A 17,827-nucleotide genomic window follows, 5' to 3' on the forward strand; every position below is an offset into this window, starting at 1 on the left:
TGTGCAGGTTGGTTCAAGAACCAAATGGTCGAAGGAAATTAGCTGTTCTTGAACCTGGTGGTGTGGGACTTCAGGCTTCTGTACCTCCTGCCCGATGGTAGCTGTGAGAAGACGGCTTGCCCCAGATGGTGGGGGAGGCACAGTAGTGTAGCGGTTAGCATAACGCTATTACAGTGCCAGTGACCCAGGTTCAATTCCGACCGCTGTCTGTAAGGGGTTTGTACGTTCTCTTCGTGACTGCGTAGGTTTCCTCCCACATTCCAAAGACGTACAGGTTAGGAAGTTGTGGGCATGCTATTTTGGCGCTGGAAGTGTGGCGACATTTGTGTGCTGCCCCCAGAACACCCTACGCAAAAGATGCATTTCACTATGTGTTTCGAAGTACACATGATGAATAAAGATATCTTATCTTTGATGACAGATGCTGCCTTCTTGAAGGCAGCATCTCATCTAGATACTACTGATGGTGGGGAGGGATGTGCCAGTGATGTATTGGGTAGAGTCCACTACTCTCTGCAGCTTCTTACGTTCCTGCACATTCAAATTGCCGTACCAGACCACGATGGAGAAAAGCACAGGTGGTCAACATTTTGGGTCAGGACCCTGAAGAAGGGTCCTGACCCGAAACGTTGACTGCCTGCTTTTCTCCACGGATGCTGCCTGGCCTGCTGAGTTCCTCCAGCATCATTGTGTTTTTCATCAATGTTTGTAGTTGATGACTTTTCGTTAGAAAACAAATGATAGGTTGATTTTCATCAGAGCACTGATACAAGGTCATCGACCTGAAATGTTAATGCTGTTTCTCTCTCCACAGAGGCTGCTTGACCTGCTGAGTGTTTCCAGAATTTTCTCCCTTTATTTCAAGTTTCCAGCATCTCTGAGCTTTTGCAGTAGGTTAGACTCCAACAGATAGTAACCAACAGAGAGTAGGCACAAATGGGTCTTTTTTTCTGGTTGGCTAGGGTTTGATTATATAAGTTAGATTTATCTAATATATCTGATGTGTCTAATAATAAGGATTAGATATAATCAATGGGGCTCCACGGGAATAGATGCTGGGGCCAAAACTTATTCACAATTTAATAATTAATGAATTAACTTGGATGAAGGCACCAACAATATGGCTGCTAAATGTGCTGAAGATGCAAAGGCAGGTAGGAAAGTAATTTGTGAAGAGGACTTAAAGCACCTATAAAGTGGTATAGATAGGTTAAGTGAGAGATTGCAGAGCTCTGAGATGCAGAGAGATCTGGGAGTTTTCATCCATGATTCTCGAAAGGCAGGTCCGCAGGTAGAGCAAGTAGGGAGGAAAGCTGCTAGGGGAACTGCATACGAAAAGAGGGAGGCTATGTTTCAGTCACCTGGGGCATTAGTGAGACCACATCTGGAGTACTGTGTACACCACTGGTTTCTTATTAAAGGAGAGACATCATTGCATTGGAAGCAGTTCAAAGGACTATACTAGATAAATACCTGCAATGGGTGAGCAAGGGTCAGATGGGCCAGCTTTGTATCTGCTGAAGTTTAGAAGACTGAGAGGGGTCTTTATTGAAACATATAAGATCCTGAGGTATCTTGACCTGGTGGATATGGAGAGGATATTGGTTCTTATGGCAAAGAAATGAACAAGGAATCACAATAAGGCAGCACCCAGTTAAGACAGAGACATTATTCTCTCAGGGTGCAGTTCATCTTTGCAACTCTCTTCCTCAAAGGGTGGTGGAAGCAGCGTCTGAATATTTTTAAGGCAGGGGTAAATAGAATCTTGATAAGCAAGAGGTTGATGGGTTATTGGGGACAGACAGGAATACAGAGCTCAGATTACAGTCAGATCAGCCATGTTCTTACTGAACAGCATAACATGCTGAAGGGACTCGCGGGCAAATGGGACCAACTTAGATGGGAATCTTTGTCAGCATGGACCAGTTGTGCTGAAGGGCCTGTTTCCATGCTGTATGACTCAATGACTGAGTGGCCTACTCCTGCTCCTAATTTGTATGTTCATATAATTAATGATTACTCAATAATAGAAGGCATGTTTATGCACGCAGCCCATGTTTAAAGAGGTACATAGCATTCACCTTTTAATCGCTAAACCTTGAGAAGTTAGAATGGGACCCCCACCTCCTTAAGCACTGAACTGAATAGGTTAGTATCAGGTTTTAGATTTTTAAACTTTTAATACATAGCTCAACCCTGTTTATGAACATTAAAATTCAAACCATCATGCTTGAAGTCTAATGGCTCATGTGGGTCAAACAAACTTCATTAAGTATACTTTAAAATTATGTTGCATTAAACAGTACTTATGTTTTAGTAAACCTGTTCTTAGAAAGCAACTGCATTTGTATCACAAATAAAGTGAATGCTGGAAATACACAGGAAGTCAAGCAGCATCTGTGCAGAGAGAAGAAGAATTAATATTTCAGGTTGATTCCCTTCCCTTATGAAAAGTCATTGGCCTGAACTGTTAACGGATGCTGACTGACCTGTTAAGCATTTCTAACAGTTCCTATTTTTATTTCAGAATTCCAGCTTCTGCAGTATTTTGCTTTTTCATTTAAACGAGAGTATTAAAAGAAAAACTGGATGGAGTCTGGGTTTTATTGTCTGGGAGTTCCTACATTTCATTCATTCTTGAAGACTACATTTTGGAGGCATTGGCCTGGATTTTGCACGGGTTAACTGCACTCACAGTCATTACTCTGTGAAACTGACAGCAACTTCCAGATTCCGCACCTTGTACATTCAAAGGTGGAAATACAGAGATCTGAAGATTACCAGCTATCTACGAGCAGCACTTCAGAGCACAACCAGAAAAGGAACACAGAGAGACTGAGAACTTGAACCAATTGTATGGAAGGCATTTACCTGAAGATTCTGTCGCTAAGGAGGGGCAAGGAAAAACAACAAATTTTACATCATGGAAGTCAGTGATAATAAATCTGATTCTGATTCTGAGAATGACACTGCAAGGTACTCAAGTTACAATTTAAAAAGTGCTGGAATGCTCAGCAGATCAGGAAGTATCCATGGAGAGAGAAAGAGAGCTAACAGGCTGATGAATTTTCATCCAAAAATGATAATGCTCTTGAAAGCATCATTCTCATTCCTGAAGAAAGGTTGCTAGCCTCAAGTGTTAAGTGTTTCTCTCTCCACAGATGCTACCTGAACTACAGAGGATTTCCAGCAATTTTTGTTTAATTTTGGATTTTGCTTTATTCATTAAAAAAGATCTTACCATGATTTACTACTTTAAAAAATAATTTTAAAAAACTTTCTGGAGATATCCTTAAAAAGTTTGTTGGTTTAGAATGTTTAAATATGTTTCAATTTTTTAAATTTTCTTATGTAGAAGTCTTTGTTTTTCAATACCTCATAAACATCCAACATTTTAAAAGGTTAAGTTTTTATTACCAGTTCTTGGTATCCCTGGGGGAATAACAGCTGAAATTCAGTGTTTGATCTGATTTTGTAGATAACCTTAGTTTTGGCCAGCCAGTGTAATTCCCCATCTGATATACAAGGCTGTGCCAAAACATCCTGGTATTTTCACTACATCTATGTTAACGGAGACTCACAGCAGTATCATCTGCATTTGGACCAAGGTCTACAGTGAATGTTACTGGTGTGTTTCTGACTATAAAATCTGATCCCATATTGACTTAGTATCATCCACTGTACTTCTGGACAACTCGTCACACAATCATGGAACCATTACAGCAAAAAAAAAACACAGCAAACATAAACATTTGGCCTGTCAAGTCCATGAAACAGCAGTCCATTTAGTTTTACATTATCACACCCCAAGCGGCTCCACAAATTGCTGCACATTCTTTCCTTATTATGTTAGTTACTATAATCTTGACTGAATAGGAAAGTATGTTTATCCTTGTTTTTTGTGAAGAAGGATATTTATAAATGAACTGTGAATAGACCTCAGTTTGAAAAACTTACAGAGAAGTCAGAGATTATGCAGTTTGCAAAGGTAATGACACAGATACTCCTTAGGAACATGAGGACAAAATTTCACAGGGCGAGTTTGCTTTGAGGGGACTGCTGTACAGTTACTGTAATAACTCATGAAGGATAATTATTGGAATCTGAAGAATAAAGCAACTGGATGGTTAAATTATGCAGTTCTCTGCTCACGACCAATAGAAAATTCTGCCCTGACAAATGAAGTTAAGGGAAGCAGAACGTTTTCTCTGATAGGTTGAATCTGTAGTTTTATATCTAATATTTGTCTGATGAAGTACACATGAAGGCTGTTATCATTAGGGACACTGGGGCGACACAGTCATGGGTGTTGGCAGGTGTTAGAAATTCTCCTCCAAGTAGTTTGATGACTGTGGAAGTGTTAGATCAGGGTGTTAGTGGAATCTGTTCCCCTCCACAGACCTGGTCACTGTTGGTGTCATTCTTAGTTTGCTATGGAATGTGAGGATTTTTTTCCAGTTGTTTCAGGAAAGCCAAAGGAGGTGAATGAAAATGAGGTTTTGCAGGAAGAATTTTCTGAAATACACTCCCATCACATTGTGACCAGATCCAAGGTTAACTAGGCTGTTGTAAAGGTTCAGCTAACTGAAACCTTTCTCAAGGATTTTGATGGGGACTTGGCATGCCAGGACGCCAAGGTCAACAACAGTGAATAATTTGGCAGAACCTCTTTGACCGAAGCACAATAGTTGGATCCTGATTTGAGCAAACTGTTTCAGAGAAGATGTTCAGAAGCAGTGTGTGGGAGTTATTAAGCCAAAGCTGTCATTTTGATGAAGAAGTTGTTATCTCCTCAGGCCAGTTGATGACTATTTGGCTGTGGTCCATCAAACTGTTGTTCCTCCTTGTTACTGCAATAAGATTCTCTGAGAATTGCAAATGAGATTGCAGTCAATGGTCACTTGGTTGTCCAGAAGATTTGAGCAGGAATTTGGCATATCATAATTGGCTGAACTTGCAGAAGGATGTGGCCTTTAATCACATCTGATCAGTTAATCTTCTAATGTACTGCTTGATGGGGTTCCTGTGGATTGTGTTGGACCTTCACCTAACAGTAGACTAGGTTGTAAGTGCTTCCTGATGTTCATAGATTTGTCCACTCGATTTGCAGAAGCCTTATCACTGAAAGATCACAGCCAAAATTGCGATGGAGGCATAGTTTAATTTTTCAGCAGAAATTGAGTTTGATCTAGGGATGAATTTCATATCAAGCGTGTTTCAAGAGGTCATATATGAGTTGGGAGAGAAATACTTCAAGTCATCTGCTTATCATTCTCAGTCCCAGAGGCCTTTGGAAAGATGTTATCAGAGCTGAAGTCAAAGTCAAGTTTATTGTCATATGCACAAGTACATGTATGCACAGGTGCAATGAAAATCTTACTTGCAGCCGCATCACAGGCACATAGCATCATATAAGCAGCATTCACAAGAAAAACATACATTAAACATAAATTAAACATAACCTTTACAAGAAAGAACACAATTAGAAAGCCATTTTAATGCAAAGTGATCAAAGTGGTCACAGTGTGCTAAACTCTTGTGATCGTGTGCCAGGCGGTTCAAGAACCGAATGGTTGAAGGGAAGTAGCTGCTCTTGAACTTGGTGGTGTAGGACTTCAGGCTTGTGTACCTCCTGCCTGATGGTACAATGGACTATGATTGCCACATATTGTATTCCAAGAATTTGGGATAAAGGGATATCTTACTTGATGTCTGCAGCTATAGAAGCACCAAGTAAGTTGATTGACCTTACTCCATTTACTATGGATCTCCATTAAGTTATTAAGAAACAGTACTTAGCACTGGTGATTAAACTAACCTCCTAGACTATGTGCCAATGTTTCAGGAAGACTCAGAACTTGTGCAGGAGCTCGAGAACATTTAAAGGGTTTGCAGCAAGGGATGAAGCAGACAAAATAACTAAGACACACAACTTCAAACCAGGAGGTAGTTTCTCTACATCTGCTTGGCGAGCTCTTGAAAGTTGGGGGTGTGAACCTTAATGAACCAAAACAAGACCCAGCAATGTAAATTATGTGGTTAGTAACCCAGAAAGAAGGAAAAGGAGAGTGCACCATATGAATGTGCTGAAAAGAAGCCCTGAATATGAATACAGTTGGCCAATAGGCATGGTCCAGGTGGCAGAGACAGAAGGCGTATGTAGAGCTGGATAGGGAGATATCTGAGACTGAAATGGCTAAGATTCAGTCTTTGGCTGTGGACTCATCCAATAAAGAAATTTTAGAATATCTAGATAAAATGCAGAGACTCAGGGAAACGATGGAGTTAACACATTGTAAGAGTATTAGCAAGTATTACTTCCCTTGAACCATTCGGTTCTTGAACCAACCTGCACAGCCCTAATCATTAGCTCAGTATAGCAACACTGTGACCACTTTGCACTACAATGGATTTTGTTTATTTTTGTTCTAATTGTGTTCTTTTTTGCATAATTTTGTATAATTTATGTTTATGTATTTTCCTTGTGAATATTGTGTCTCTAATTGTGTAATGTCCACCAAGACAGCTTACAACGTGTCGGTTTAATGCCTCATCCAAAAAATGTTATAGCTGAAGGTGGGACACTACCTGAGTACCACACTGGATCGCCAGACTAAATGATGTGTTCTGGTCTCTGGAGCAGGACCTGAGAGCCGACATGGAGACGAGAGTGTTACAAACGGAGACAAGGCTAATGACTTTACTTGGTAGGTCAGAGCACCCACGCTCTTTAAAAACAAGTGCATTTAGAGGGCCTTGTAATTCTTTTGTCCAAACAAAAGAATACTTTGAAGGAAACAGAAGTCAAGCTGCAAGGAAAATAAGTAGTTATTCTGTATCTTACTGGACAGCTGCTTTAAAATGAGGCCAAAGTTCTTTCTCTCCTCTGTGACATATCCTCTTGATGGGTCACATTCCATCAAATTTTGTTTCTATGACATTTCCACTCCCTTTGCCCCCAGCAGTGCATCAAATCCTGACTGCTGGCAGCACCTTCTGTTAAGTTCATGTTTTGGACCAATTCTTAACCCTTTGTTTCTGTCAGTGAAAATCAGTTCCAATGTCTATCGGCAGAAAAGGAGGTGGAACATAACATTGAAAAAGAGAATATAGCTGGTGTATTATAAATAACAATAAAAAAGAGAGGCAGCTAAGTAAAGAAATAAACTGAAAATGAGTGCTAACAGAGCAAGTAGTGATGTTTTCAATATGCTTTGCATAAAGAATTCAAAGTAGTAGTTTTAATAGCCTCTCAAGCCTACTCCACCATTCAACATGGCTGATTTTTTTGTACCCTTTAGTTTTTACAGAAATAGACATTTTGCTGTATCTTAGTGATCTCAAGTGATGAGCAAAAGTCATTGGAACAAAGTATTATCGACGTTGGAAATACAAAACAGAAACAGAAAGACTGCATGTGCTTCATTGGATGAGAAATAGAGTCTACGTCAGAGAGATAAAGCTGTCATTAGCTCATGGACTAACACACAAAATGCTGGAGGAATTCAGGAGGTCAGGCAGCATCTATGTACCATAGATGCTTTCTAACCTGCTGAGTTCCTCCAGCATTTTGTGTGTGTTCCTCCAGATTTGCAGCATCTGCAGTCCCTCTTGTGTCTCCATTAGCTCATGGACTTCTGAGTCTCTGGGAATGGTCAGTACTGACAAGGTTACAATAAATTTATCACTGGAAAGCAATTGCTGTGTTGGTCTAAGTTTAGATAGAAGCATAGAATGATACAGCACAGAGGAGGTCATTTTGTCCACTATTGTCTCTGCCAGCTATTTGAAAGTGCTGTGCAGTTTGTCCCACTACGTAATTGGAAGGGGACCCTAGCAGGGATGACGGTAGAGCAGTAATGGCAGGAGTTTCTGGGAGTAATTTGGAAGACGCAGGATCAGTTCGTCGCAAAGAAGAAGAAGCATTCTAAAGGGAGGATGAGGCAACCATGGCTGACAAGGGAAGTGAAAGACAGCATGAAAGCAAAAGAGAGGGCATATGATATTGCAAAAATTAGCGGGAAACTGGAGGACTGGGAAGCTTTTAAAAGCCAACAGAAGGCAACTAAAAAAGCAATAAAGGGAGAAAAGATGAAATATGAAGGTAAACTAGCCAAAAAGAGGATACCAAAAGTTTTTTAGATATATAAAGAGTAAAAGAGAGGCAAGAATGGACATCGGACCACTGGAAAATGACGCTGGAGAAGTAATAATGGGGAACAAAGAAATGGCGGATAAACTGAATAAATATTTTGCGTCAGTGTTCACTGTGGAAGAAACCAGCAACATGCCAGAAATTCAAAGAGTCAGGGGGCAGAAGTGAGTGTAGTCACTATTACTAAGGAGAAGGTGCCTGGGAAACTGAAAGGTCTGAAGGCAGACAAATCACCTGGACCAGATGGATTACACCCCAGGGTTCTGAAAGAGGTAGCTGAAGAGATTGTGGAGGCATTAGTCAAGAATTACTAGATTCAGGAATGGTTCTGGAGGACTGGAAAATCGCAAATGTCACTCCACTTTTTAAGAGGAGAGGGAGACAAAAGACAGGAAATTATAGGCCAGTTACACTGACTTCAGTGGTTGTTAAGGTGTTAGAGTCCACTATTAAGGATGAGGTTTCGGGGTACTTGGAAGCACATGATAACATAGGCCGAAGTCAGCATGGTTTCCTGAAGGGGGAATCTTGCCTGACAAATCTGTTGGAATTCTTTGAGGAAGTAAGAGGTAGGATAGACAAAGGAAAGTCAGGAGATGTTGATTACTTGGATTTTCAGAAGGCCTTTGACAAGGTGTCGCACTCGAGGCTGCTAAACAAGATAGCTCCCCCTGGTATTACAGGAATGGTACTCGCATGGATAGAAGATTGGCTGACTGGCAGAAAGCAAAGAGTGGGAATAAAGGGGGGCCTTTTCTGGTTGGCTGCCTGTGACTAGTGGTGTTCCGCAGGGGTTGGTGTTGGGTACACTACTTTTCATGTTATATGTTAATGATCTGGATGACAGAATTGATGCTTTGTGGCCAAGTTTACAGATAATATAAACACAGGTGGAAGCGTTAAGGAAGCAGGGAGTCTGCAGAAGGACTTGGACAGGTTGGGAGAATGGGCAAAGAAGTGGCAGATGGAATACAGATTAGGGAAGTGTGCGGTCATGCACTTTGGTAGAAGGAATAAAGGCACAGACTATTTTCTAAAAGGGGAGTGAATTCAAAAATCAGAGGTGCAAAGGGACTTGGGACTCCCAGTGCAGGATTCCCTGAAGGTTAACTTGCAGGTTGAGTCAGTGGTAAGGAAGGCAAATGTAATGTTAGCATTTATTTCGAGAAGATTAAAATATAAAAGCAAGGATGTAATGCTGAGGCTTTATAAGACGTTAGTCAGACCACATTTGGAGTAGTGTGAGCAGTTTTGGGCCCCATATCTAAGGAAGGATGTGCTGGCGTTGGAGAAGGTCCAGAGGCGGTTTACGAGAATAATCTTGGGGAAGAAAGGGTTAATGCATGAAGAGCATTTGATGGCTCTGGGCCTGTATTTGCTAGAATTTAGAAGGATGAGGGGGGATCTCATTGAAACCTACCAAATATTGAAAGGCCTGGATAGAGTGGACATGGAGAGGATGCTTCCAGTAGTAGGAGAGTCTAGGACCAGAGGGCACAGCCTCAGAATAGAAGGATGTCCCTTTAGAACAGAGATGAGGAGGAATTTCTTCAGCCAGAGGGTGGTGAATCTGTTGAATTCATTGCCACAGATGGCTGTGGAGGCCAAGTCATTGGGTATATTTAAAGCGGAGTTTGAGAGGTTCTTGATTAGTAAGGGTGCCAAAGGTTATGGGGAGAAGGCAGGAGAATGGAGTTGAGAGGGAAAAATAAATCAGCCATGCTCAAATGGTGGAGCAGACTCGCTGGGCCGAATGGCCTAATTCTGCTCCTATGTCTTCTGGTCTTATGGTCTCTATGCTCTTCCCCCATTGTCTTGCAAATATCTATTCATGCAGGAATTTGAGCAATTCCCTTTTAAATGTCACAGTTAACATTACTTCTTTTCACTGTTTCCTTGTTTCTCCACTGGCTCATTTACAAATTCATCCAAGTGTAACTAACAGTTTGCTATGAATTATTTTGTGATTGGGTAATACCTAACTGTACACTTTAACTCTTCTCTTGCAGCATGCAGCAGATTATGGGAAACAATGACTTGCCTTTGGCATATACTCAGCAGCAGGACCATAAATTCTGAGCAGCAAAATCTAAAGCTGCTCCTTCCAAATACGTGATGCATTTGTAATAAGCTGGGTGAACTGACAGCGCAAATATATGGCAGTAGATATGATATAATCGCCATACAGGAGACATGGCTGGCACGGTCAGGAAGGCTGGGAGCTGAATGTCCAAGGATATTCGATGTTGGGGAAAGATGGGCGAAAGGGAAAAGGAGCTTCAGACGGAGTTTTGAGGAAAACTCGGCAGTAGTGGAAGAGGACAGCAGCTCGGAAAGGCGAGATTGGGAATTGGTCTGAGGGGGGCTAAGCGTCACCAAGGAGTTGGGAAGGTGTTGGCGAAGACATTGGTAGGAGTTCTATCGGCCTTCTAACAATGGGTGTGATGCCAGGGACAGCTTCAAACAACAAATTAGAAATGCACGGGTGCCATGTTAATCAAGGACTTTACATTTAGAATGCTTGAATAAACTAGCAATAATACTGTGCACAGTGGCTTCCTGGAGTGTGCATGGGTTGCTGTTTTAGACCAGCATATTGAGAAGCCAATTGATGAACATGCTATCCTGCACTGGGTACTGTGCAATGAGTTTCTGTGAACTTATCTCCATTAGTCTTTCACACTAATCACCTTAAGTGTTCCCTGTTTCCCTTCTTGTCTTTGATAAGGTTCTGACCCTCCCTGGTGGTCAGTACTCATGCTCCTTATCACCTGATCCTTATCACCTGATCTGTTTCAACCTATCTCGAGTCTTTTGCCTTACACCTCCCTCCTCCTCCCAGCCCCCAGTTCTGAGGAAGGGTCCCAGACCCAAAACATTAATTGGCTTCTCCTTCCACAGATGCTGCTTGACTGGCTGAGTTCTTCTAACATTTTCTGTTTTTGTTTTAGTTAATTATCTTGTAGTGGGTCCTTTGGGGAAGAGTGATCATAATGTGATAGAATTCTTCATTGAGATGGAAGGTGAAGTCGTTCAATCCAGAACGAGGGCCCTGACTCTATGTAAAGGAAACTCTGAAAGTATGAGGTACAAGAGTTTGATCGCTTGGAGAGCTTCAGTAAAAGGCATGTTTGTGGCTGGGCAATGGGAAACCTTCACAGAACGAATGCAGGAACTACAACAGTTAAACATTCAATTCTGAAACAAATAAAAACATAAGGAAATATCCCACCCAGGTCATTCTCTCTTCTCCCCTCTCCCATTGGGCAAAAGATACAGGAGCCTGAGGGCACGTACCACCAGGCTGAAGGACAGCTTCTATCCCACTGTGATAAGACTATTGAATGGTTCCCTTATGCGATGAGATGGACTCTGACCTCATGATCTACCCTGTTGTGACTTTGCATCTTATTGTCTACCTGCACTTCATTTCCTCTGTAGCTGTGACACTTTACTCTCTACTGTTATTGTTTTTACCTGTACTACCTCAATGAACTCTGTACTAACTCAATGTAACTGCACTGTGTAATGAATTGACCTGTACGATCAGTATGCAAGACAAGTTTTTCACTGTACCTCAGTACAAGTGACAACAATAAACTGATACCAATACCAATACTATGCCAAACAGATGTAGTTGAGGTAGTATTATATCCAAAGAAGGGGCATATAAAGTTACCAGGAAAAAGTTACAAGCCTAAGGATTGGGAGCAGTTTCTTCATGAGGTGGTTCCTCAAGAAGGTGGTATCCACGATTCAGGACCCTCACCATCAGGGACATGTCCTCTTCTTGTTACTACCATCAGGGAGGAGGTACAGGAGCCTGAAGACCCACACTCAATGATTTAGGAACAGCTACTTCCCCTCAGCCATCAGATTTCTGAATGGTCCATGAACCCATGAACACTACCTCGTTATTCCATTTGTTTCAAATTTATTTTGTAAGTTATAGTAATTTTTATGTTTTTGCACTGTACTGTTGCTGCAAAACAACATATTTCACGTCATGTAAGTCAGCGATAATAAATCTGATTCTGATTCTCAGTTTAGAACTCAGCACCAAAGGACCAAGAGTATGACGAAGGGATGAAAAATAGAGAATGGGAGTAAACTTGCAGGGAACATAAAACAAGACAGTAACAGCTGCTACAAGCATAGAAAAAGAAATGGATTAGCGAAGAAAAATTTAGGTTCAGAAATATAAAAATTTATAATGGGGTGCAGAGAAATTGCAGAGTAATTAAACAAATATTTTGGTTCTGTTTTTAAACAAAAACTTTCCAGAAATGCCAGGGAACCAAGAGTCTAATGAAAAGGAGGAATTAAAGGAAATTAGTATTGGTTAACAAATAGTTCAGGAGAAAGCCAATAAGTCCCCAGAGCCTGATAATCTGCACACTGAATTACTAAAAGAGGTAGCCATGAAAACAATAGATAGGTTGGTTATCGTCTTACAAAAGGCTACAGCGTATGCAAGGGTTCCTGCAGACTGGAGGACGGTAAGTGTAACTGCGCAACTTAAAAAAGGAGGGAGAGAGAAGAGGGGGAACTACTGGTCGGTTACCCTAACAGCAGTAGCAGGGAAACTAATTGTGTCTACAAGAAAGGATGTGATAACAGGACCATTTAAAAAATATCAACGGGATCAACTACCCATTGTGCGACTGTGCAGCCCAAGTACAGAGCTCCCAATTTAGTCATTTCACTCACTGGGGGCCTTCTCTCAGAGAGTGTGGATGGCACAGTGGCGCAGAAGAGCCACTGCAGGGCAACCAGGGTTTGATCCCAACCTCCAGCGTGACTGTGTGTGGAGCTTGCCTGCGACCGTGTTGGTATACCTCCCCCGAGTGTTCCAGTTTCCTCCCACATCCCACTGACGTGTCGAATCCGTCGGATAACTGGCCACTGTTAAATTATCCCCTAGTGTGTGAGTGAGTGGTGGAATCCGAGGGGAGTTGGTGGGAATACGGGGAGAATAAAATGGGATTGGTGGAACGGGGGCTTGATGGCTGACATGGATTTAGTGGACTGAGCGGCCTGTTTCCACGCTGAATGACTCTTAATTTTCACAAGGTACAAGGGAACTGCAAGGAAAAACAGGGGAGAAGTTGTGGTCTGGGCTCCTGTTCCTTGAAGTAGAGAGAAAACAGAATTAATTAGGCCTTTTAGAGGGAACATGGATGGGCATTTGAGGAAGAATAATTTGTGGGGATATTGGGGTGAAAAAACAAGCAACTGGGCCTTTTTGGACTGCTCTGCCAAGAGCTATTGCATAACAATTCTGTGAATCTACAGGTGAGTGGCAAAGCTGTCTCTGACTCCAGTTGAAAAATTGATTAAAAGTTTGTTTTTAAGTTTAATAGTTTGGCTTTAAATGAGAACGTGATAAATTACAGCAGAAGTAATTCAAAAGGCCCCGCAAAATCAAAAGCAAAATACTGCAGATACTGGAAGTTGGAAATAGAAGCTGTCAACGACAGTCAGAAGTGGCAAATGTCTTCAATTTTATTTCTGTTTCTCTGTCATTGAATTAGACCATGAATGCTCTTATTTTTGGCCTTGACTCCATTGCCTTACCAATATTAATACCTGATCATCCACAGATGAGACTGAGACTTATTTCACACTGCATAATAATATTGGATCCCACAGGATTGGAAGCACTGGCATTCATTTATTGTAATGGTCTCTGATGTGTTTTGAGGTTGTAAATGGGGCTATATTAGTGCAGCTTTTAGTGAGAGGTAATTTAATGAAGAATACCTTTGTCAGTACAAGAAAAACGATATTAAAGAATTTTATCACATTATCAGGAAAGTGCTAGCACATTAGCCAGCCAGAAATGAGGGAAGACCCTAGAATGCTTGCCATTGTCTTATGTTAAACAAAAATAGACACGGTCAAAGAAGCCATGATACTACTTCAGTGCACCTGCCAATCTTTGTATTAAGCACGTAGTATATATGCCTATGTTTATAATATTTGCATTTAACACACGTCTCCAACACTGATCACATTTCATTTCCTGTGCATGCAAACAATGTTACCTCTGCAACTTATGTATCATTACACCGCCTGCTTTTCTGCTTGTACATTATTGAGCCAACAGTTTACTTACTTATTGCCAGCCTTGAGGCTCACAATATCCCACACACAACACACATCAAAGTTAAAATTTGGTTTCCAAGTGTCCAAGTTTACAGAATCTGTCTTTACTCTGCATGTCAGTAATCAACCTGTACAGTAGATGAAAAACACGATGATGCTGGAGGAACTCAGCAGGCCAGGCAGCATCTGTGGAGAAAAGCAGGCGGTCAGCGTTTCAGGTCAGGACCCTTCTTCAGGACTGAAGATAGGAAAAGGGGAAGCCCGATATATAGGAGGGAAAAGCAGACCAGTGATAGGTGGACAAAAGAGGGGATGTGAGGTGTGCACAAGGTGGTGATAGGTAGATGCAGGTAAGAGTTAGTGATAGGTAGGTGCAGGGGAGGAGGGGAGAGCAGATCCATCAGAGTATGGGTCAAAGGTAAGGAGGAAAAAAGGGTAGAAAAAAGAGAGAGACTAAGAAAGGGAAGAAGAGGTATGGTTGGGGGGGGCGGGGTTGTGGGGATTACTTAAAGTGGGAGAATTCAATGTTCATGCCATTAGGCTGCAAGGTTCCAAGATGGAGAATGAGGTGCTGTTCCTCCAATTCTCCTGGCAGTGGAGGAGGCCGAGGACTGACATATCAGTGACAGTGTGGGAGGGGGAGTTGAAGTGACTGGCAACGGGGAGATGCAGATCACGGTTACGGACAGAGCGCAGGTGTTCTGTGAAACGGTTACCTAGTCTGTGTTTGGTCTCACCAATGCAGAGGAGGCCAAATGCAGTAGATGATATTAAGGGAGGTACAGGTGAATCTCTGTCTCACCTGAAAGGAATGTTTGAGTCTCTGGATGGAAGTGATGGGGGTGGTGTAGGGGCAGGTTTTGCACCTATGGCAGGGGCAGTGGAAAGTCCCCGGGGTGGGAGTGGGATGGATGGGGAGGGAGGAGTGAACTAGGGAGTCGCAGAGAGCACGGTCCCTGTGAAATGCAGAAAGGGGTAGGGAGGGGAAGATATATTTGGTGGTGGGGTCCCGTTGGAGATGGCGGAAGTGGCAGAGATTAACGTGTTGGATACATAGGCTGGTGGGATGAAACGTGAGGACAAGGGGGACCCTATCCCTGTTGGTTTTGGGAGGGGTGTCGTTGGGACATGTGCAGTGTATATTTTTATATACTTTTTCATTTTTTTTAACTAATTCCAAATGGAGTAATGAAAGATAAGCACTGATGTACAGAGGGATCTTGGGGTGCAAGTCCATAGCTCCCTGAAAGTGGCAATGCATGTAGATAGGGTGGTTAGGAAGGTGTACTTGCCTTTATTGGTTGGGGTGTTGAGTATAAAAGTTGGGAAGTCACGTTCCAACTTTATAAAATTTTGGTCAGACCACATTTGGAGTATTTTGTGCAGTTCTGGTCACCACATCACAGGAAGGATGTGGAGGCTTTGAAGAGGGCGAGGAAGAGCTTCACCAGGATAGTACCTGGATTAGAGAGTATTAGCTGCCATGTTTTCTCTGGAGCATCAGAGGCTGAGGGGCGACGTGATCAAAGTATATAAAATGATGAGAGCCATAGATACGGTAGATAAAGTCTTTCCCAGGGTAGAAATGTCAAATACTAGAGGGCATAGCTTGAAGGTGAGAGGGGGAAAGTTTAAAGATTTACAAGGCAAGTTTTTTTTTACACAGAGAGTGGTAAGTGCCTGGACCACGCTGCCAGGGAAGGTGGTTGAAGCAGATACAATAGCAATGTTTAAGAAGCCTTTAGACAGACGCACGAACAGGCAGGGGATAGAGGGATATGGACCATGTACAGGCAGATATGCAGTTTAAATTTGTGTCATGGTTGGCACAGAGGTTGTGTGCTGTTCTTGCCATGCATCAGAGTCTAGCCCAAACTTGAAGGGGCATGTGTCATCTTTCCTCATAGTTACAATTTTCCAGAGGAGAAACTCGTTCTACCAATTGAAGGAATTAACTTTTGTACATATGCCAGACTTCTGAATTTAATTTCAGGATCTCTTTTATGTGCGTAGGTGCCTTTAAGTCAGGTGTTTGTAAGCTGGGGACAGCCAGTATGCACCTAATATTACATAACCACAAATGTTACAGCTCTTCATTAATCATGAAAAACAAAACAGAACAGAACTGCGGAAGAATCTTCAACCTGAGATGTTGACTGTTTCTCTCTCTGCAGATGCTGCCTGACCTGCTGAGTTTTTCCAGCATTTTCCATTTTCATTTTAATGCTGACATCAGGAAGATGTTCTTCTCATGCATTAATCAACATGTGCAGTGTGTTTTTTTTATATACTTTTTCATTTTTTTTAACTACTTCCAAATGGGGTAATGAAAGATAAGCCCTGGACTCATTGAAAAAAGCTCTTAGTTGCTAAAATAAGGATGGCTGAAATAAGACAGAATAGTTTTCTTCCTCTGTACCTTTGATCTGTGAACTGTACAACTTGACGGACCTGATAGGCAACGTATTTCATGTTATAGTAAGTCATAGCATTGTACTGGCTCCAGAGGCTGATGACGCTGATAGAAATTTATTGTTTACCTGGTTTGTCAAGAAAATTGGTGTCCATTTTAATATCTTTAAATGCAGAAGTACTCTGCTATGAAACCAAACCACCTGATGAAACAAAATGATGGGCAACCCTGAAATAATAATCAGCGACTCAGGATGAGCTCTGCTGAGCACATTACTGAAAACTTTATTTCAATTTGCCAGAGGCAGAAAATATTGACAACCTGTTTTATTGAGGGGTGGCTGTATTGTCCTGCAGTGAAAATGCCTTCAGGTAGCAACAATACAATCTGCTGGAGGAAATCAGTGGGTCGAGCAGTGAGGGTAAAGGAATGGTCGACGTTTCGGGTCAAGACCCTGCATCAGGACTGGGAACGGAGAGGGGAGATGGTCGGTATAAAGAGGAGAGGGGGAAGGGTGTGACAGGAGCCTAAGGTGATTGATGGATTGAGGAGGTGTGAAGGGTCACGGGTGGATCGAACCAGGTCGGGGAGAGGTGAGGGTGGAGTTGGGAGACAGAGGCAGGTCGGTGATAGATGGAGGCATAGGACGGAGGTTGACAGGTTCTTGATTAGTAAGGGTGTCAAAGGTTACGGGGAGAAGGCAGGAGAATGGAGTTGAGAGGGAAAAATAAATCAGCCATGATCGAATGGCGGAGCAGACTCGTTGGGCCGAATGGCCTAATTCTGCTCAAATGTCTTCTGGTCTTATGGCAGACAAAAAAAAATGAAGAGGCAGGTGGAGTGAGATGGGAGGAGGAGAGGGGGATAAACTGAAACACAAAGGCTACCAGAGCTGGAATCTGATAAGTAAGGGAGGTATTAGTGGGAATCAGCCGGGGAGAGGGAACGGGAACCTTTAGGTAGTTTCAGTATATCTTGTATGTCTTCTGTTGTGACAGTTCCCTCAGTTCTTCAGGCAACCCCATCCTTTAGCCATATGTTCATTCCCCCTGTGCATGCTTTCACAGACTATTGACTAAGCAAGTATCACAGCAAGAGTTTACCATATAACCTCCAGATTTACATCAGATTATTGATCAGGCTTGTAAATG

General features: G+C 42.2%; 1 protein-coding gene across 8 annotated transcripts in view; it reads right to left on the reverse strand.

Annotated features, from left to right (window-relative positions):
• The window catches only part of LOC127580409 (interleukin-15 receptor subunit alpha-like), an 83,737-nt gene that overhangs the window by 54,605 nt on the left and 11,305 nt on the right, over positions 1-17,827 (reverse strand). The window lies entirely within an intron of this gene.

This window comes from Pristis pectinata, chromosome 19, assembly GCF_009764475.1.
Source record: "Pristis pectinata isolate sPriPec2 chromosome 19, sPriPec2.1.pri, whole genome shotgun sequence".
In the NCBI taxonomy this organism is placed as follows: Eukaryota; Metazoa; Chordata; class Chondrichthyes; order Rhinopristiformes; family Pristidae; genus Pristis; species Pristis pectinata.